The sequence below is a fragment of the Amblyomma maculatum genome, chromosome 4, assembly GCF_055883805.1.
Source record: "Amblyomma maculatum isolate TAMU_Amacu chromosome 4, ASM5588380v1, whole genome shotgun sequence".
In the NCBI taxonomy this organism is placed as follows: Eukaryota; Metazoa; Arthropoda; class Arachnida; order Ixodida; family Ixodidae; genus Amblyomma; species Amblyomma maculatum.
Window position 1 is genome coordinate 12,287,921 of NC_139347.1, and position 22,293 is coordinate 12,310,213.

The following is a 22,293-nucleotide window of genomic DNA, read 5'->3' on the forward strand; positions in this document are numbered from 1 at the left end:
TCTGCCTTGCGTATAATGACGCACATTTTCACCAGCTGAAACATTAGAATATAAGTGCATTGTGTGCCATTAGAACGGTAAACGCATATATGTCAACGGCTGAGAATTCAACGAAGTGTTCTGGCGTTACCGAAAAAGGTTACTAAATACTTTACTCGTAATGCTGAAAAAACGTGCGCGTTGCCGCCCTATGTTTGCTGCAAAAATGAGGTAACGTGTTACCGTTGCTGTTACTGAACAAAAAGTACCGCATGTTACTTTTCCGTTACTCCGTGGTCACAAACGTTAATCAGTGCGTCTTGCCGGCAAGAATTCACAACAAAAATTTTATAAAGCTACTATTTCATATGAAACGTCTATCCCAAACAACCATTTTGCCCGAAATCTTGATTTAACAAGAGTACTTTGCACAACTGGGCAGCAGCGTAGCATTGTTTTAGGGCTCTTAAGTTCCATGTAGAGTTCCATGTGATTGCTTCTAGTTCTGTAGCACATCATGAAGCCAATTTATGAATGTGACATTAAACACGAAATGACACTTCATCAATTCTAACATCACATAGGAAACATCGCTGAACTCGCAACAAATTTAGAGTAATTCTAAAGAATCTAACGATACAGACATGCAAACTGTCTAGCCACAGTGAGTGCCTAAATGGCATAAATCCGGCAAAATACATTTGTGCACATAAGCACTTGTTTTCCACTAAAACCTGCATAATTATCGCAAACAATGCGAGTGTTTATAAGAAGGTCTTCAAGGTCTGCCTCGCTCAATCAGGAATTCAGTAGCAAGTAATGCAGGCGTAATTGGAGACAAAAGACGCAAAACCTTTTTTGAGTAGAAAGTTATTAAACGACTCCAGAGTATTGCAGCGACAACTTCCTCATAACTACAACTTGCTGTTGAATGCACACAACAAGTATGTGTGTAAATGCATGTTCATGAACGTTTTTTGTGTTTTATTGGTATTCTGCCTTTTTTTTGTTTTGTATTTGGGTGCGCCGTCAAAGATAGGTGTTTCCTGGCATGCATGCAAGCCGCAAAATGGGTCTTCGAAAGCACCATTACATCTTGTACATTTGCAACATCGCTTTAGGCACTCTGCTCTATTTTTCTTAAAGAGAGTGTGGAGGTAGGGGGGAATAGAATTCAAATAACAATTAATCAGTAACTTGACACCTAACGTTACCGGGAAATGTTAACGTAAGTACGTTACCTTTTACAGTACCGAAATGGTAAAGAGTTCGTTACTATAAGCTACCGAAAAAATTAAAGCGTTACCGGTAACGCCGTTACGTAACTCGCTGCTACCAAAGCTGAATCAAAGGGTGTACGGGGCAGTATTGTAAGCAACCCAGAGGCATTTATATCTGTAACTAATAACGAAAAATATCCTTTTTGGGGTTGTCTCCATCTGAAGACGTATTCAGGGGCTATGTCGAGACCGGCATGGAGGCGCTCCAGGATGATTTTCCGGGCTTATGTTAGAAACTACTATTAATATATCCGATAAGGAAAATCGTGAGAAAATACTGCTGCTAAGGTAACTGAAAGGTATGCACGAAAGCAATTATGTATGCAAACACGTACCTATGACACCCAAGTTCGAATTATACTTTGGTTTGGTTAATGGGGCTTAACGTCCTCAAGCGACTCAGGCTATGAGTAACGCCATAGTGAAGTGCTTCGAAAATTTCCACAATCTGTGGTTCTTCAGCGTGCGCTGAGATCGCACAGCACACGGGTGCCTTGCCTTTCGCGCCTTCGTCGAAAAGCAGCCGTGATTCGATCCCGCATCCATGGGCACAGCAGTCGAGTGCCTTAACAACTGTACCACCATGGCGGGGCACTTTGAATTTTGAAAACGAGGCTGAAGTGAATGACTGTGATAAGCGAGAAGATGGCGATGTGGTTACAGTGCCAGAAAAAATACGCGAAGGAGGAAGCAGGACCGTACGACATTTATTGGCAAATGGCCATTTATAGAGTGCTGCAGAACAAGCGGTCACAGACAACAACCGAGCTGGAATATGTCAGCCAGGCTGAGAAAGATACAGTATGACAGATCCACGACACCTACGTTATTAGCATGAATCCTGGTGGATGTACAGGTGAATACACTTCAAAGCATCGACATACTGAATATATATAGTTTGTCATACTCGGTTAAAATTGATGGAGCGTTACTGCAGAAATGACCACCTCTTCAATGAGAAAGTCAGTTTCCGCTGTGGAATTTTGTAGAATTGAAACAAATTACCGGCAGTGCATTGCTGCATGCAAGCACCTTATTAATTGAGCGTTAGGTGCAAGAAAAAAGAGTTAAGTGCGCTACTTAATAAAAAAAAAACGATTTCAAGATTCCGCGTTGTGCGCGGAAGAATTGTACATTATTATACCTATTTGTTGGCTGTGCAGCTATGTAGGATGAAAACCAAGTCACTCATATCCGCCTAAGCAGACGCACTTCAATACAACACTGTATAAAAAACATTTCATATATCAAACGTTAGGGAGGAACATAAAAATAAAGCATTTGTCTTGATTTTTGTTGATGAAAAAAAAATTTACATTTGATTCGCTGGTGCCCTTGGTTGGTGCTTCAGGGTGCATTAAGCCTTTGATCGCTAAAAAGATATTTTGAAAGAAATCCGTAAAAGTTCAGACGAATGGCTTCGTAGAAGAGAATCTACGCCAGTACAACACGCGCATGGCAAAGCTTAGCTGAAGCGCTAAAACTCAGGTGATCTCCCAAGACCTGAAAATACCTTTTATTCAGTTTTCAATATTTAGAATTTGTTCTTTGTCAGTTCTTTAAGTGATAAAGATTCACTACTGCTTGGGAAATAAAATATGCACCACCATATATATGGGTCGTCTTGAAGCACGATTGCCAGTCTCAGAGACCCCTAAACAATTACGGGGGACGTCATACCTCATTACTTGAAAAAATTGCTTGCCGTCGCAATAACATTGTTTAACTTCGCTTCTCTGTTGTATCTGGAAGAAGCTTGGTATTAGTAAAAGTGGGTTGTTTGTTTCTATCTACACAGCGCAACTCTAAATTCTTCTCTTACCACACAATATTTCCAAGGAAGTGACAGAAAATCTCTTCATATTCTGTACACAGTAAAGACACCGCGCAATCAAGAACTTGCACTTTAACTAACATCAATTGATCATCTTTGTTTCTACCATCATTTGCTTGCTGCGTTCTTCTGGCGCTCTTGATCTCTAATCAAATGAATCGGCGGATAGGTGAGTAGGAGCGCATAAGACATTCTCCAAACAAGTACTTCTAACGAATTGAAAGTAAAGACGAACACTAATTGTGGTAGTAAAAGGTTCGATCTGTTATTGTGAACGAATAAAGATGTAATATTCTGCGTTAGCTAATATTCCAGGCATTATGTAACGAACATTTGTAGCTTCTTAACCCGCTGCACTCGTTATTTTCAACGCAACGAGTGTAATTCAGTGCTGCCTGCAATACGATGCCATTGCATGCTTCGGTTAGAAGAGCAAATTAACATTATGCAGTGCCAAATGAAGCAAATGACTTCATGAAAGCATACTTTACCTATAGACCATTTCACAACACGCAGAGAAACCGGTTTGACTGGGCTGTTAAGGTAGGAGTCATCAAAACTTTCCAGTGCTACGTGCGGAGTCCAGTTTCAAATATGGCAGCGCATCTCAGCTCTTAGTGAAATTGCGTATCTTTAGATAGCAGTTAGGTATAGCAGTAAGAGACGCTACCGCGTGAACTGAATAGGGTAACAGCAGTATCGAAGTTAGTTGTGGCAGTTACGTTTTGCAGGTTGCCATAGCTGCTACACCTCCAATACAAATTCTAAACACTAATGCATTAAGAGTCACAATATTGCAGAGGTTAAATACACAATATGGTGTTTCATGGCACACGATGAATCAGCGGTGTTGTGCTCCATGCTTGCTCTGTGCGCGGCAATATTTCGCGTCTCGGTACCATTCCACGCTATTGTACCTTTCTAGACACTTCCTTGGAATAATGGTCAATTACGCTCAGCGACTTATACGTGCCTAATTACTTTTGCCAAATGCGCAAATGCCTTCTGCGCAGCACTTGGAGCTGTCATTCTACTGTGCCATGCACGTACCTTAATCAGTTCATCGCCCTCTGTACAGCTTGTGCTAGGCTAAACCATGAAGAGAGAGAAAGAGAGCAGAGGAGCGAGGGGAAAAGGAGAGCAGATATTGCCTCTTTCCGCATTTAACGACATCTGGTTAAGAAGATACAGCACGGTCTTGTATGCATCCTTATAGAATAGGAGCTTGGAGACCGTAACTACGTGCTGTTTCGTCCATGCGCTGTTTTGTTTCTGTAAGGCTGTTTTTGCGGTATGCTGTGTTTGCGCGTGCTGTTTTGTCACTATGCTGCTATTTCCCTGTGCTGTTTTCCATTGCACAGCTTTTCGTGTGCTGCAATGACGCATTCTGTTTTGTCATGTGCTGTTCTTTATTATCATCAGATGCCCGAGTAGAGGCGGCTCGCACCAAGCGTGCCCAAAGTAGCACGCTACAAAATCGCGCCGTCTGCCCCAAAGCCATCTTGGACGTAGCAATGCATACGAAATGCGAACCTACATCGCGTTCAGCCACGTGAAAGTATAAAAGAGGCCAACAAAAACACAACACAAAAATGGGAGCATGCTGCTTTGCATTTCAGGTTTGAAATGGCACATTTTGCAAAGCTCAAAACAGCGCACAGCGAATGCAATGTCGGCAGTTCTCAAACAAGACAGCCTCCGCCGTGCTTGCAAAATAACGCATCATTTGCGTCGCATGTGTATGTTTTCTAAACTTTCTGAATACCTTGCACACATATTCCAAGATAACAAGAACGTGCAAGGAGACTGAAGGAGACTGAAGAGACCTTTATCCTGGCGTAGAAATGCTATGTACGAAGTTCTTTCACGCTTTGAATCAAAGATCAAAGCATTTTTGACGTAATAGTTCAAGGGATGGGAACTGTTAGCACTGCTGCGAGTCTTTATGAGAGTAACATGGTTGCGACTTTCGTAAAACCAGTCTAATGGAAGATCTAGCGAAGGTGCCTTTTTCTTCAATTACACAAAAAACGTTCACGATGTCATTCGCTGCATTCATTGTAACGAGGCGGGACTTTCATCTCAGCAGACAAACGTCGTGAAACAGTTTTTCATTCAAAGAGTGAAGGCCTTACTTAAAAGAAGTAATTCCCCGCCCTGCTGAGGAAGGTCGCCCAAAGAGGACCCGCTGCTACAAGGCGGCTACTGCTGTGTGCACTGATATTTCTAGTAATTCTGGTGGCTAGCGGCTCGCGTTTGACGCCAACATCAATAGCGATGGTTTTATTGATTCTTTATTCACTGAACATATCTGAAAAGACAAAACTAGATGCTAAAACTCAACTAATTTTGTTTTCACTGCAATGGGAACACTTGTTGAGTTTTGCTCGTTTTTCTGCTCAGTAAATTCCTCCCTACATGATACGAATTAACGAACCGCACCTTCTGCTAATAGTTTCAAGGAACAAAACTCATAAGCATTTAACGAATGTCTTTTTTGAAAAGGCCCAAACGTTTTTAAAATAGCGCCTGATATTAATTTGTTTTAGCCTCTGGATGTATTGGCGGCTACGATGACCAGTAGGTAAGTGCGCAGAATGGTTCAGTTAGTTTGTTAATGAACGAAGTAATTTAATATTTTAAATTTTATTTTAAAGGGTATGCTACTTTCCACAATTGCAGCTCTTCGTGTAAGCAGTATATCCGACAAAAATTTCTTAGATAATATGGCATAGCACGTTAGGGAGCCTCTAAATGTCCGCCTTATGGGCGTTTTTCCACCACAACACAGCGTCAGCCATCGCGTCGGCATAGACCGCTCAACCGGAGCACTTTTGAGTAGTATTCTGAGCGAACTGCGCAAAATGCGTACCGACGCGGAGGCTATTAATGTGGCCACGGTCGAAGTGAAATTTACAATTAACTGACGAGTGCTGCTCTGGCTCTAGGGTTATGCCAGAAGAGTGACGATATCTCCAGGTTAAGCGATTCATGTCACAGAGGAGCCGGCGCTGTATTGCGATGCGAAGCCGCCTATCATGTTGTTCATTTTTGTCTGTGTGACGCGCTCTACATTTCATTAAGAAATTTTTTTGGTTCGCTATAATATTTGCGGCTCTTAGTAAACCTAATGGCTCCACTCAGTCGTGAGGGCGCGCGATGGCTCACTCCGAGGAAGCGGGTTCGATCCCTGTGGCGTTCCCGCGCTTCATTAGCAAGGCGTTTGTGTGCTGGGCGACGTCAGTGCACAGTAAAGGGCCACCAGAGGTCAAACTTAGTGGTATCGTCCCCGCAGCATAACCAATGTCGTTATGAGATGTCGAACCTGATATAAAAATAAACAAAATTCCATGTTTTGTAACTTCAGATCTAGTTAAAAACCACCAGTTACAACTCTGATTATCAAAAAAAAAAAAAAGATGCGCTGAGATTTCTGCAAAATGTTCATAGCGCCGCGATTGAAATGGTCAAGCCTATTTTTTGGATTTTAACTGGAAGCCGGTGAACGTTTAAAGTACTCGATGACACTGCATGGTAACCAGCGCATTATATGGCTCTCGCTGGCGCTACAGTAAACTTTGTAGCGAAAATGGCAGCCTTTGAGACGTAGCTGCTTCTAGGCTCGTTACAAACTTTCATGGTCTCGGAGCCTGCAAAACACTCCCTTCCGCTGTACCTGCTGGACAAAACTGTGAGTGCAAGCCCATAGCTGCTGCCTAAATCGCACCGAGTTGATAATGCCGGGTACAACAGATGAGTAGACTTGACTACTGCTAAACGCTTTATATGGCTTACACACTTAAAGCAGTATAAAAGCTCGGTGACGGCGAAACTTGACACTCGTCAAAAACGCAATTATTGTTGTCAACAGTCGCACTCTACTTAAAGTTCATAAAGAAATTTCGAAATCAAGCCCCGGAAGGATCTATGATCCCCTCGAGCAAAGTCGATGAACTTGAGCACTCCTAAAAACATTTCTTTTTACCATTGATACCTTGCCCTCGGAAACAACTGAAGTCATGTACAGGTAGTTTTAATCCTGAACAATTATTACATGTTATGATGCTATATAAATAACATTTTGATTGGAATGACCCGTACCGCTACTTGTTTTTATTAATCAGCCGAAACATGCGAACACGTTTACCGTAACAACCTTGCGGATGTTTCCTTTATATTATCGTGCATCGTGGGTTCACTATCCAGCGTATCCAGATCCAGGGTAACGCAACCACCTTTAAGTTGTTAAGCTCTTTGCCACCCAAACGCAAAACGTCTTTATAGCTCTTTAGTTTGATTTTAAACAACTGCTGCTATGCGCCTGTTTGGCGGTGGAGCCGCATCGCTGTCGGTGCCGTTGTTGGTGCAACCGGGCAAAACAGTCACGACTCACGAACCAGGGAGAATTTCTCAGAAGCGAAAAAAGAAAGGGAAGGTTTGCGCCACCTCGCTCGCGGCTCTTCATTCTCTTCTGAGAAATGATCGTTTGCCTTGTGCGAAGATTTGGTTTGGTTTGGGATTTGGGGTGTAACGAATTGAGTGAACTGCACATACATACATACATACATACATACATACATACATACATACATACATACATACATACATACATACATACATACATACATACATACATACATACATACATACATACATACATACATACATACATACATACATACATACATACATACATACATACATACATACATACATACATACATACATACATACATACATACATACATACATACATACATACATACGTACATACGTACATACATACATACATACGTACACACGTACATACACACATACACACATACACACATACACACATACATACATAATACACATACATACATAATACACATACATACATACATACATACATACATACATACATACATACATACATACATACATACATACATACATACATACATACATGCATACATGCATACATGCATACATGCATGCATACATACATACATACATACATACATACATACATACATACATACATACATACATACATACATACATACATACATACATACATACATACACACACACATACACACACACACATACATACACACATACATACATACATACATACATACATACATACATACATACATACATACATACATACATACATACATACATACATACATACATACATACATACATACATACATACATACATACATACATACATACATACATACATACATACATACATACATACATACCGGGTTGACAGCTGCGCAGGACAACCCGGGTTAAGAAACCTGTGGATCGCTATGGTTATTAGGAGGAAGGGATGCTGCTGATAGCAGAAGCGATAAATCACCAACTATGAACCGGCGACGGCACCGAGCTTTTCATTCTTTCTTTCCTTCTTTCCCTCGCCCCTCTGACTATTGATACCCCTTGATCTGAAAATAAACGGGCATTCTTTGACCTGGCTACACTGTCTGATGCATCACCCGGGAGCGGCGTGTCCACCGACCACGCCTTTACTACAGTGGCGACGAGGCTGAAGCAAGGATATCGGGCCCAGGACAGCGCCAGACATGGGTCACAAGCTACCGGACTTCGATGAGGAAAACGATAATTGGCAAGCTTATCTGGTGAAAGTAGAAGCGTACTTCGATGCCAATGAAATCACAGCTGACGCAAAGAAGAGGGCTTTACTTGTAGCCGCCCTTGGGACAAAGACAGCTCAAGCTTTATGCAGTAAAGTGGCGTCTGCAAAGACAAGTTCGTTGAGTTACGACGAGGTAGTCGAGACCTTGAACAGCTACTATGATCCTACACCAAACTAAATAGCAGAAATTTCAAGTTCTTCAACCGCTATCAAAAAGCGGAGGAATCCGTGCAGGAATTTATCGTAGCTATACGACAAATAGCACAGAATTGCAATCATTTATCTAAAAGGCAGAGTTGTCAGCCATTTTTTGAGATGCGTTTATAAATGGCGATTTCTCACGCATGTAAAAAGCAGATAGCATGTGTTTAAAACCGCAGACCTTTTATTATCCTGCAGTACCTTCCTTTGCTTCGAAGGAGCTTAGGCCTCTGAGATGTGATGTAATGAAAGAAATCGATAAAAGGTTTTGTCTATTACTTTAAAAAATCACCGTTCCTTCAAGTTCAAAAATATCAGAAAAACCGATGATATAACACCGGGGAAATAGAAGAAAAGATCGCAAATCAGACTAAATGGGAAAACCTCTTCCCTAGAACGCTATTCACTGCATCCATTGTTTGCCAAAGTCACTGTAACGTCCTCCTTTTTCTGAAATGGAGTAGAAAGCATTTTCATGTACTTCCCTCTCGCACTTTTTGTGTAGTAACTCTGTCACAGCGATTGGAAACTACGTGCATTCTTCTGGCTCTGGTGTCCAGCTTACACAAAAGAATATACCCGTACACCGCTGAATGAACCCCCTTTATTCTTACAGAGCTCACTCGAGTGGACGTCTGTTTTGTCCCCATGCCACGGCCGCCTATCGAAGCAAGACGATATGTAGCTTCTCTTTCTGTAAGTTGCACGCCCAGAATAGGTGTCCAGCTACTAGTCAGAGCTCTTAAAGGGCCTGCTTAAGATTTCTGCTTAGGATTTCAGGCATTCAACTGTTTTGCACGCATGTTTTGAAAACGCATATATTGATCTGCACTTTTTTCCGCATCTTCTGTGTAGCTATCATGATCGCAGAGATTGTGATGGAAACAATTAAATAAACAAACTGCAAAAAATATGGGTGTGACGAAAAGGCTAAGCAGGAAAAGCTAACCTTGCCACCGTTCCGTTTTCGATGGAAGTCTGAGAGCACTGCTCTGTATACTTCTATCCTGTCAGTGTAATTGCAAAATATTAATAACACAATCTTTGGAAGTTATGGAAGAGCAAAATACATACAAGACATTGTAATCTATTACTACACTGTTCACGCAAAAAAAAAAAATGCCTGCGAATCTTGCACTTTAGGTGCAAAGCTGCGAAGTGTTGCGCTAATTTCCAATAAAACTAGAGTCCAAATACTCACCGTTGGAACTTCCTAAATGAAGAACGATGATGTCGTCGTCATTGCAATTCTGCGTGGATCTGCGCCTCTCGCGCAGGAGTGCTCAAAAAAGCTTCGTTGCTTCCTGTCGCGGCCGTGTCGGCTTAGTTGCTTTTAAATGTCCACGCAGCAGCAGATGAACCCTGAGATCCATCAGACTTAAGAAGCATTTTAAAGGCACATAATCACTTTATTTCAGTCGGTGAAGATTCTGAATAACAAATGTATTACGAACAATCGTCTATTCAATTAGGATATGCAGAGATGATGAATACACTGATTGTTCCTCAGGGCATGGAGTTCAGTAGCTGAAACCAAACCAATTTTACAATATTCGTCACCTATATTAGACATCAATCAAAGGTATATATTTCAACTACTGCGTAGCTGCAAACCAGTAGTATGACGAGTCTGACCGACATTTCTACTCTCGAAACACGTCCATGACCGCAGGAGGTGTGTGCTTGATCTAACACGGTTAAGTGGAAGCGTACTCAAAACCTTATATTTCTACCTAATTTTGCTCTCCAAAAGAAACATTGTAAATACTCTCCGATGGAAGTCTAGTACTGTGCCAAGCAGTCACAATAAAATGATGGATCGCGCGCCTGTAATTCTGGCGAACAGAATCTGGCGAAAGCCATATAAAACGCTATCCTCTGTCGAAAACAAGAGGGTGAATGGCTGCATCCATGACTCCTAGAATACGTATGGAATTAAAAGAAATGCGCGAGTTTACAAAACACTTAATTAGCTGTCACGATAGACTACCGTCGGATCACATGAAAATTGATGAGTATTTGTGCATTAGCAGTACAGTCCTCATTCGACGTGAAAGTTGCGACTGCGCGTTCACAGGACACCTCCATCCCAGAGGCTTTTAAAGGGAGTTTCTTTCCGGGAACCCTCGGAGGCAAGAAGTTGTCTCTTCGGAGCACCCACATATTCGTTGTGCACATCAAGAAAACTACCAGAAAAAATGAATCTCTCGTCCACGAGCCTGCACCTAACACAGCTCTTCCGGCATCCAAACACACAGCATCGACACGTCCGCCCACCTCCATGTTCCACGTGCGTTTACCAACCTGAAAAGTAAGCTAGGGCAAAGCTGAAAATGACGGGAAAATCGGACACGGCCACGGAATGCAAAACGTATAACGTATAATAAATGATTTACATATTTTTATTTTGTTTTGTTGTCCTACTGCCGAAAAAGAGAAAGTACAAGTCACTCCACCTTTTTCCTTTCATTTTTTTTCCGTTCCTGCGTCATTGGTTGATTTTTCTCTAGTACGAATGATTATCTCCTGTTCTTGCTTACGCCTTCTATAACTACCCTCGCATAGCAGTCTGCGTTGGCGGTCGTATAGAATACGTATACATGCAAACAAAATTTCTTATATAACGTCGTTTGCTCATGTGCCGGTTACGAACCGCCGCAAACATCATGCCCAAGCTTACACCCTCTGGATCTGTGCTAAATAGACCAGCTATGTAGTATGGTTTCAGGCTGAGCTTCATCTTTTTATTTTTCTTATGTTTATCGCTTGTTTATGTGCATAAAAGGAGATCTCATGAAGAATTGCGTTAGACACGAGCCCTATATATATATATATATATATATATATATATATATATATATATATATATATATATATATATATATATATATATATATATATATATATATATATATATATATATATATATATATATATATAATATTTAATTGCTTTACTGCTAACTTTTATCATCTGAGGCCACACACGCTTCGCCAGTGCGAAACTCGCTCTGTCTGCTTCTTTGTTTCTTAGCGTAAATATATGAATCAGCTGGTAGCCATTTTTATTCCCACCATTAAGAATGAAAAAAAAAAGGCGCAGACACTTCAAAGAAAAATAAAAAACAGCGGCAAGATGTAAGTTCGTTAAGGATTCACGACTGTTTGCTTGTAACACGTCACGGACGAGGGAATGCTGTTGCTGCTTTCAGGCACGGTGCGCACCTAAGAAACCAAAAGATGCTGGAGTTCTTTCGTGGCCTTCTACGAGTGCCTTTTGTGCACCGACAGCCCGTGGCGCTTTGGGTAGCTACGTTTGATGAAGACATTAGAGCACCACTTTTGGTTGTGTGGAATGAATAGTAATGCATTGAGGTTGCAATACTAAGTAGCTTGCTATATATGGCCAGATTTTATTCTGGCTTTTAAAATCGCGTGTTTATGCTGTTGTCAATGTGAAATTGTTTGCATAATAGTTTCAAATATGAACAAACACGTTAGTTAAGGTGGTCACCACACATTCGTTAAAATATACACCTCTCACTGTTGTAATTGGTTTACTGAAAATGACATATTTAAAAGGAGCGTTGTTCAATATGTGAAAACTTGGCTTCATTTTTAAACCTTTTACCCCTGGGGAATACTCTGCCTGCGGGTACAAAAGGGGCTTCAATGCCTAGTGATATTTCCCTGCCTTTCTTAGGTTCGTCGCTAGCATTCACCTGCAAAAAAATTAAATGATATGTACGGTGCAATTATTTCGTCAGATTGGCAATCTAAAAAGTTTTAATCTCACCTATAACTAGCGCCAAGCTTTTTTGTCAGTGGAGCCTTAACAACGGTGCCGAGAAACAGCACTCCCCGTTTGCAGTTCCTAATTTTCTCGTAAAAGGTTGTAAATTATGAGAATCGTTATTTAGGCCTTAATTCTAGCACAGCTTCCTTCATTTAATGTTAAAATGTCGAAAGAAATGGGAGAAAGGAACAGCGTCAATGATTGACGGTGCTAGGGACGGTGTTTTGAACGCGTTTTTTTTTTTTTTTTAATACGCGCATAGTATCGCTCTACACACCCAAACTTTCGAAGCCACAGCTTTTCAATATTCTGAAACCTCAAATTTTTATTAGCAAATTAGATACCTGAATATGACTGTTTAAAAGCTAATTATTTTAATAGTTATCCACCTTAGTAGTTCTCATTGATCCCCCCCCCCCCCTTTTTTTTTATGCCCGCCAACATTTGAATTGTCTCCCAGGAGTCTTCATATTTCAAATAACCTATATTTTAACAATTATGGCCGGGTTCCTTGAAATACCTAGCATAGCATACTTTGAAATCGATAACTGTACAGTTCAGCGCAGCAATGAAGAACGCGCATCCTAAAGCTTTGCGGGAGGTAGGTGCCTTAAGGTGAGCCTCAGCTCCATTAAAAACATCTTCGAGGAAGGAGAGAGAGAGAATAAACTTTATTTATACAAAGTAATTACGTGGGTGGTTCACCCAGGTCCGGGAAATCATGGCGAATAAGGCCTCCAAGGCCTGACCGATCAGCTGGCGCTGAAGGGGGACCTCTGTGTGAGCCGGCTTCGCCTGCTGCTCATCGCTAATTTTCTGTAACCGTATGGTTTAATTTGGTCGGGGCAGGAAGTACGTGCGAAAATTCCAACAGAAACTGTTGGTGCGTAATTGTTTATACTTAAGATATACGTATCCACGCACAATATTTAAGAACAAAATGCGGAACGTGTGCATTTGGAAAACATTGCCTCTAGCAATCTAACAAAGCGAGCGAGCTCAATGTTTCTTTGCCGTAAAATTACTCAAGGGACCAATTTTGTTCAACTGTTCTATAATGAGATCACAAGCAGTGTCAATCAGAGAATGCATAACATTTTACCGGCTGCCGCATGTCGTACGCCACAAGGAAAGTTGTTCGGCAGAATAGAGTGATGTTCGCTAGCAGGTGCTATTCTGATTCCATTCCTGCTGCTAATGAAAGCTAAAGCAGCACACCTGGCAGATAAGTACGGACAGCGTCGTTTTATCGTTTCCTCTCTCGCTACAGTGATATCTGATGTTTTGGGCTCCAGGTGCGGTGCAATTTTCAGATTGGAACGGCGTGCTCTCGCGCTTGGTGAAAATAAACCCGTGGTGCCGCGCCTTATTGCCATATGTCTCACTATAGGCTCCGCGCGTCTCTAGGGCTACTCCTGAGTTATCGTGTCAATGGTACACCGAGTTAGTATGCTGCTTTACTATTGCCTGACGGATGATTGACTGGGAAGCATTTAACGCGTCATGAGTATTGCTCGTCAAGTGTTTCCCGACTGAGGTAATTTGAGTGTCACGGACTGCGCAGACTCGAAGCGGCTCGAACAGCATAGCAAGCTTACACCACCGTTCTTGGGTCGGGCGTCGGCGTCGGTATACGAAGGGTCATGGCGTAACGTAAGAAGAAGCGCCGGTGGGTGGTTAGCCCGGTGATCGTTAGTAGGATCACTACATGCAGGTCAAGAAAATGACAACGTTTATTTGCATCCTCAAGGGGTATAGCGATACCGGAGGACTGTGACGCACAACACCCGGGCAGCTGCTTCTTAATTAGCCGCGTCATAGCCCAGCTACAACCTTGTATATCTTAGTGTCTCCCTATATGCTCGTCAGATTGCGACGTCTCAGCTCACGTGTCCTGGAGCAAATCCCTCACAGTGCAGCATAACCACTTTGGCATTTCACTTCACCACTTTTACTGCTAAACAATACATCACACCGTCAAACCGAACCGAAGATGTAGTGGCTTGTATGTGCCGAGTTCGGTGCACAACCGATGCGAACCCAAGAGATCCTCGACGTAACAGACTACGGAAGGTTATAGCTTTTGCTGCAGCGGATCACCCAACAAAGTGAAATTCCCTCCAGCGCGGTGTATTAGACGTTGTCGCCTCCATCCCTCAGATCTATGCGCAAAAGATTTTGTACAGGTGCAGACATAAGTAAACGAAGCGTGCTTTTCTCTTCAAGTTAAAATCACTCCTCCTGCACTGGAGATAAGAAAACAATATTTGTCTTAGTTAAAAGGCACTGGCGTCTACTACTGGTTCGCAAAGACCACGACTGTCAGTTTCAATTTTTGAACGCATAAAAACTCTTAGAAGAAAATATCGTGCTCCGCTTACTTTTGTCCGCACCGATACATACTATTTTACGTAATAATGTCAAACCGCTGCCCATTTTTTTACGGCCGGAATAGTGCCATAGCGCTGTTCTCTCTTCATATAATGTTTTTCTAGTACATCGTTGTTTAGAAACACAGTAAGTATCCTAAGAAAACCGAAACTAAAAGTGACTCTAGGGCTCTTGACACGGATATCTGTAGCGCATGCACGCCAAAAGACTTACTTTCGTCGTTTATATCCACGTAAGGAAAGGTTTATGTATTTAGGCCGTGCATACAAATGACACAAGCCACAAAAACGACTGCGAACTGCACAGTGGTAGGTAAACTTCGAATGGTCTCGTGAACAGGTCCCTGACGGAAATACGCCTTAGAATTTTTTTCATGCAAAGGCAGTAGTTTTCTGTCGCACAGCGTTGATTGGCGAGCATTTTACTCTATCTTTTTAACGCCATGCGCGTGACTTCCCCCTCTCTTAAAATTGTGCCGCTTACAGTACAACACCCTAAATATACAAAAAATCTCTGGAAAAGAAGAAACAATATTGAGGGAAAATTTGATTACACCGCAGCCATTCATTGAAATCGCGAGTTTCTCCGCTTGAAAGCGAAATTAGATTGAGTCAAAGAAAGTTCTAACGAGAACTTACAAGACAGGAGCCGCTGTAATTCCCAGCCCTTCTAGCATCTGGGCGTACGCAGTCGGATCAAGATTCTTGAAGGCGTGAGTAACGCTACTACGCCGCTGGGAGGAAAGTTTTCCGTGTCTTTGGCCCGTTTCGATCAGTGGAGAACCTGCACAACGCCGCAGGATCTCCTGTGATCAAGGCACCACCCGAGAGTCGGCTCGAGGAGCCACGTATTCCGCCTTTGGTTCGCTTTGGAGCCACTTTAGCCGTTGGATCGAGCTCTACGCTCCGTGTCTTCTTTCATCAAGATTCCTTTATCTTGTTCTTCTTCTTCTTTTTCAACATTTAACTAGCTCCCTAAAAGACCCTCGAAAAAAGCCACTTTGCTCATAAAAGGAGCGCCAGCATCTCTGAACAGCAACCATTTTTTCTCCCCCAATGAAGACTTATTTTCTTACCTAAAGAATAATTATTTTTGCCCTTGATAATCACGTTTCGGATATTATACTCCTGTTAAATGTTTTTGAAACATATTCTTATATATTCTGGAAATACCTGGGCAATTGACTCATTGAACATATCACAGGCGTCTCGGAATTGTGCTAGTAGGAGATAATATAGCAAAAGCATTTAGTATGGTTCATATGTGAGGCCAAATCAGCAACAAAGTTATTCAGGTAATTATAATATACATTTATCTTTTTTTTTTGTGACTCTAAACTGCTAAATCTTGGTAGAACGAGAGGAAGAAGATGGCTTACATGGTATGAAAGAGCACTGAACAAGGATAGAGGGAGGGGGGGGGGGGGGGGGGAAGCCTCAGTTCGCAGGTCAAGCCAACGTTTCGACAAGTGGACTTGTCTTCGTATGGGCAAAGCGATCATCACTGGCAGGGATTTAACTACGCTTTTGCTTTTGAAGAAGAAAGTCTGGGTAGGTGAAGTGTGAATGAGAAGAAAGTAGGTCAAGGAGTGAAAAAAATAAAACAAAACGCTTCTTGAGCATGTATTTCTCAGCCTCTCACCGGTATTCATGTGGCTGACAAAGAAATAAAAGCAGCAGTACCAGGAAAAACTACATGCGGGGTGAATAATTAATCACCACCTAAAACAGGTTCGACTCAGGTACATTTTTCTTGACAGGCATTCCAAAGGGTCCCAAGAAATTTATCTGCAGGGGTCCAATTTCTAAACACTTCTGCAAAGGGGAGCGGCTGGGGGGAGGGTTACCAAGATACTTTGCTGGGCGAGTTGGTAAACATCCATTGTTAATTTAAACAGCGCGAACAGGAAGACACAGGACAAGATAAAAGGAAGCCACAGTACAAGCTCTCAATCACAACTCAGCCTAAGCCTTTACTCCAATGCCCAGAGAAAAACAAATATGATGAAAACAAAGCAATCATGTGAAACAACCCCTGGGTTTACCTGCTACACAAAACGTCACTCAAAAAAGAGCTCTCTTTGCTTGAAAGAGCAAGAGAGGTCTTGCTGACACACTTATTATCCCTTGAAATAAAATATGCAACTACCTCTCTCGTCAACTTTTCTTTGTGGCGATACAAAATCCTAACCTGGTCAAACATGGGAGTACACTTCTTCTTCTCCTTCTTCATTGTTTCGCTGAAATGGCAATGTGAGACCAGAAATGTTTTGTCCTTGTTACTTTCCAAGTTGTTTTGGTGTTCCAGCAGTCTCTTGTTAATACAGCGTCCGGTTTGTCCTATATAACAGGCTCCACAATAGAGTGGAAACCTGTACGCAGCACCAGTCTTGCATCTAACAAATGGGTCTCTATGTTTCACCCCACATTCTTGCCTCTTTGATTATTTTTCCCTTTGAATAGCAGGGAAAATCCTCTTTATCTTGAGCGGGGCGGTCAATGCGACATCAACACCATACCTCTTGCCTACATTTTTGAGGCCATGTGAACTTCTGTGCACATGCGGTACCACCGCAACCTTCACCTTCTTCTCATCCATGCTGGGCAGGGATTTCTGTCTGAGCGTTCTTTTAAGGCTCTTCAGTAACCGGCAACTGGCCTCATTAATAACCGACTCCCAATAACAGGCCTTTGCAATTGTTTTCAATTGTCTTTCAAACTGTTGCCCATGCCATGGCAGCAATATTTCTTCAACGCATTTAACAAGCATGTGTTGATCATCCCATTCTTCACTAATTTGGAATTCCCCGAATTGAAACTTAGCAAGGGCTTCACCGATCTCGGGTTGTAGCATGATCCTCACCGAACTGAATCAATAAATCTAAAAACTGTAACCGATCATCAACTGGTTCTTCAACAGTAAATTCCAGCCCAGATCCACACTCAGTAAAAACATCAATAATGTCCCTCATTCGTGGATTGAATCTTTCACGGTCTGTGAATACTAAAAAGCCGTCCACATACCTGAAGGTGGAGTGATGTAGGCCCCTCAAGTTATCATTCAGGTCTCTGTCCACGTACATTAAGAAGATGTCATTCAAGACAGGTGCAACACTCGACCCAATGCATACTTCGGTCTTCTGCTTATACAGCTTTTCCTTCCAGCCTATGAAGGTGGACTGCCTCTGGTGTATGTGTTGGAAGTTTCATCGAAATTTGGAGGTTCTACCTGCAGTCCACTTTCGTAGGCTGGAAGGACAAGCTGTTAAGGGTGGTATCCAATTGAAAATTTCCCATGACCAATAATGCCGTTCAAATGATGACAGGTAAACTTCGAAAATGCCATCGCATCACCGCAGATCCAGCCAGGTATCTCAGCTGTGAATAGTCAGAAACGTGAAGCTAACCTTTGCCTAACAAGGCGTTATGCAGGCGAAGAAAAACAGCCCGCGTCACGATGCGTTAAAGCTTTGAAAATATTTTCTACTGAGCGATAGATTTCATATCGGTGCATTGATATAATTTGTACGCTTTGGATTACTGATCTCTGTTCAGAAAATTGTGCATTTAAAGTAATTCTGCTCACAAATATCGCTAATTTAGTCGGTTCTTCTGCATTGCAGTAATATCTGCGGCCCTCATTACGCGCAACGTTCTACGCTCAGATTATGTAAATCCAATATCACACGACGCAGAAAGCAGCCGAAGATGTCACGAGATACATTTTCCGGCTCTAAAATGCAGAAACGGGGTCGTTAGATAATAATTATAAAGGGGTTGAATCTCTTTGTTTTACTGCATATTAATGAAGCAATCTCGATTAAAAGGCAACACCTATACGATGAAGGCTGGAAAAAAAAAAACATTCCTCTTGCGTAAACCGGAAATAATTCAAGCTGGTATTAACTACTGCACCCATGACACCGGCTATCTAAAGCACACTGGTACATAGATGAGTGTTAGAAGTGGGCAGGAGTATATTATTTGAATATGATGTCCGAATACGCTATACACCCTTAAGGAGCCCGCTTCTTCGAGACAACTCATTTCAAAGCACTCGTTCTTCCTAATTAACACGTGAAGAAGTCAAGGCGTAGGCGTTGCATAATTCATGCATACACGTTTTATTCGCACTTTAGGGTAAATTATCACAAAGCTGTCACAATTCGTGTGTAAAGAGGTGGGAATAAACTACTTAATATACTCAGCTTTATTACTGGAAATGCACCGTATAGGAGCTCGCGCTGGGCGCATTTCCTGATAACGAGATTATGAAACATTTATGTTTTTATATTCACACCAGGAAGAGCCGTGGAATTTTTCGTGCTTGTCCATTTTGGGAGAAAACTAGCTTTTCTTCACGCATGGAGTGTTTTCTTCAAGTGTTTCAGTATTCAAAGCCACATCACAATGTTTATTATGGCACAGCCTTCCGCTACGTTTATTACTCTCGAGGAAAGAAGATCCCTTGATGTATTTATGTGGCATACGAAATAATCGAAGATTTTGACATGAGAGCCGTTATTCAAGCGCGCCCTGCCAAGCAGAAAAGCGCCTACAGCTGAAGCGCATCTGAACTCAGATATTTGCACCGCTTTGTTGATACCAAGCCAAGTGGTTGAAACATGACACAAGGAACCAGTGGTACGATTGGAATCGCAAACTTAAACAATGACATCTGCGATCAAATGTCTCGAAAACAAACTGCGAGGGCCAGATTTCACAGTGCGTTCATCTTGAAGCAATTGCAGGCTAGGACACTAAAGCACGGCTGGCCACTCAACCAAAGTGCATAGAGCTGGCCGTTTGCCATTTGACCTTCTCGTCATCTTTTAATCAAAGAAATGCTTCTTGCGCACCCAATCTTTCAGGAAATGTTTCCACAAGAAAACTGTGACTAGTGCTTAAAAAGAAAAGAGCTACCGTTACAGCAAAACTGAATTGCTTAGGACCGAACTCGCCTCAAGATAATCTGTGCATTTATCTTGACTTTCCACATAGGGTTTACAGCGTTGTTTTAATTTTACGCGTTATTATAATAAGCATTGTGGTATTTTTATGTGCTACGGCATACATAAAAACGGCGTTAATACACAACAGCAGTAGTCATCCCGTCAGCTATTAATTGCCAGTTAAGAAATGAAAAGATTGTCATCTTAATATTTGTATATGATTAACATGATAAAATTCACCAGGTGTTTCGTGCGGCCTTCCAAATACTGCGGCTTATACCATCCACTTTACGCTGAAGCACCCATAGTGTTAAGATCTTAATTGCGAAAGGCTTTCTTCCTGTTGTTCTGGTCCGCCGGCGTGGCGCAGTGGATACGGCACTCGACTAATTTTCCCAAGGATGCGGGATCGAGTCCCGGCCTCGGCGGCCGCTTTTCGATGGTGGCAAAAAGCAAGGCGCCCGTGTGCTGTGCGATGTCAGTGCACATTAAAGAACCCTAGGTGGTCGAAAATGCCGGAGACCTCCACTACGGCATCTCTCATAGCCTGAGTCGCTACGGGGTGTTAAACCCCACAAACCAAACCATGAAAGCCATTAAATACTGCTTGCGACCTGAAAAGTGGCAGGATATAGTGTGAGGCTTAGGATCCATGCTTGATTATTAAATACAAGGTCTACACATGTGGTAAAGGAGGCTCTCGCAGTATTTGTCCGCATTACAAGGATCAGAAATTTGGTGTCGCTGAACATAAGATGAATGAAGTAGTAGTATTGAGTACTTCGAGTGATTGTCCGGTTCATCCAGGTTTTAGAAAGCAGAGGACGGAGGTATGCTTTAGGATGAGGAACAATGAGGGGAACTTTTGATGAAAGTAATTTGCTCTCGTAGCTCCAGACTATCACAGGCCCGAGCGACCACAGCACTATATGTTCCTACTGAATTCATCTCTCCGTTGGCTTTCATAAACCTATATGAACGGGAAACAGCCACTTTAGACTGCTAGAAACCTTCCCATGCCCTGAGCGTTCTATGAACCTTCTGTACTCTGCTTCCTATTTTCCTTGCTTGATTAGCCTCAGCTGGTCGCTCGGGTTAGCGGATAGCAGAGACTTCTCTCAAAAATAGCTGCGTGATTGAAGAAATTGCGTCCATATGGCTTGGCTTTGGGCATGCCCTATGGTCCGTTATGGTGGCTTGGCAAGCGATGCAGTAAACTGCGTATAATGGGATATACATTCGAAATGCCACTACATGTGCTTTGCCTCTGCGTTCCCCTATGAAACATACGACATGCCGCTAAATTCGTCTGTTGCTGCCGTGATGCTGGCTTTCAGTAAAAAAAAAAAAAAAATATTGCCGCGAGCCATTCGTTTTCATTTGTTCTTTTTCAACAGCCGCCGGCATGCGGCCTTTATGACTCTAGTGCGCAAATCGACTTTTCTACGCTTCATTTGTTCATGCTCGATGCTGCGAGATACCGCTTTATCATTTCCTTTCTCGCAAAAGATGCTTCAAGATGCATCTCGAACGGTTCTAGTCACGCGCGCGTGCCTCTACAATGTTACATGCTAGTCATTGTTCGCGGTTTTATGTAGATCTGTCTTCGCCGCCATTCAATTGAGCGCTGACGAGTGAAACCACATTTTTATATCGACGGCCGCAGAGCCCGCTTGTCGCAATCGCCGCCGCCGATTGCTTAGTTCTTTTGCGGGCGCACGTCTGCACAGAGACAGAGAGAGAGAGAAATTTCATGAGAAGAGAGGTGGAGAGATCAGCCGGCGGTAGGGACCCTGGCCTGCTACTACACACTGAGGAAAGGGGGAAGAAGTACATGAGAGGTAAGGTGTGAATAATAGGTGATAATGTCATAGTACAGTGAGTTTTTACTTGTGGTCCGAGTAATTTAGAGACCATGCACCCACCTAACGACACTTGTGAAACGTTACATGCCGCACATGTCTTGGACCCACACCACCTGTCACTGAACAAACACCACCACAATTACAAAGAAGTCTGCACTCTCACATGCCAGCATAAACGCAGAAACACACACACGTTTGTTTGCTATGTGCATGTTTATCACAACTGAATGTTCATTAAATACTAAACCTAACACCTTCTACTACACACTGCACCTTCTCCTTTACATCAACAATGTTGTATAAGATGTTCCTGGAAAAATACCATCATATGCAGACGAGTG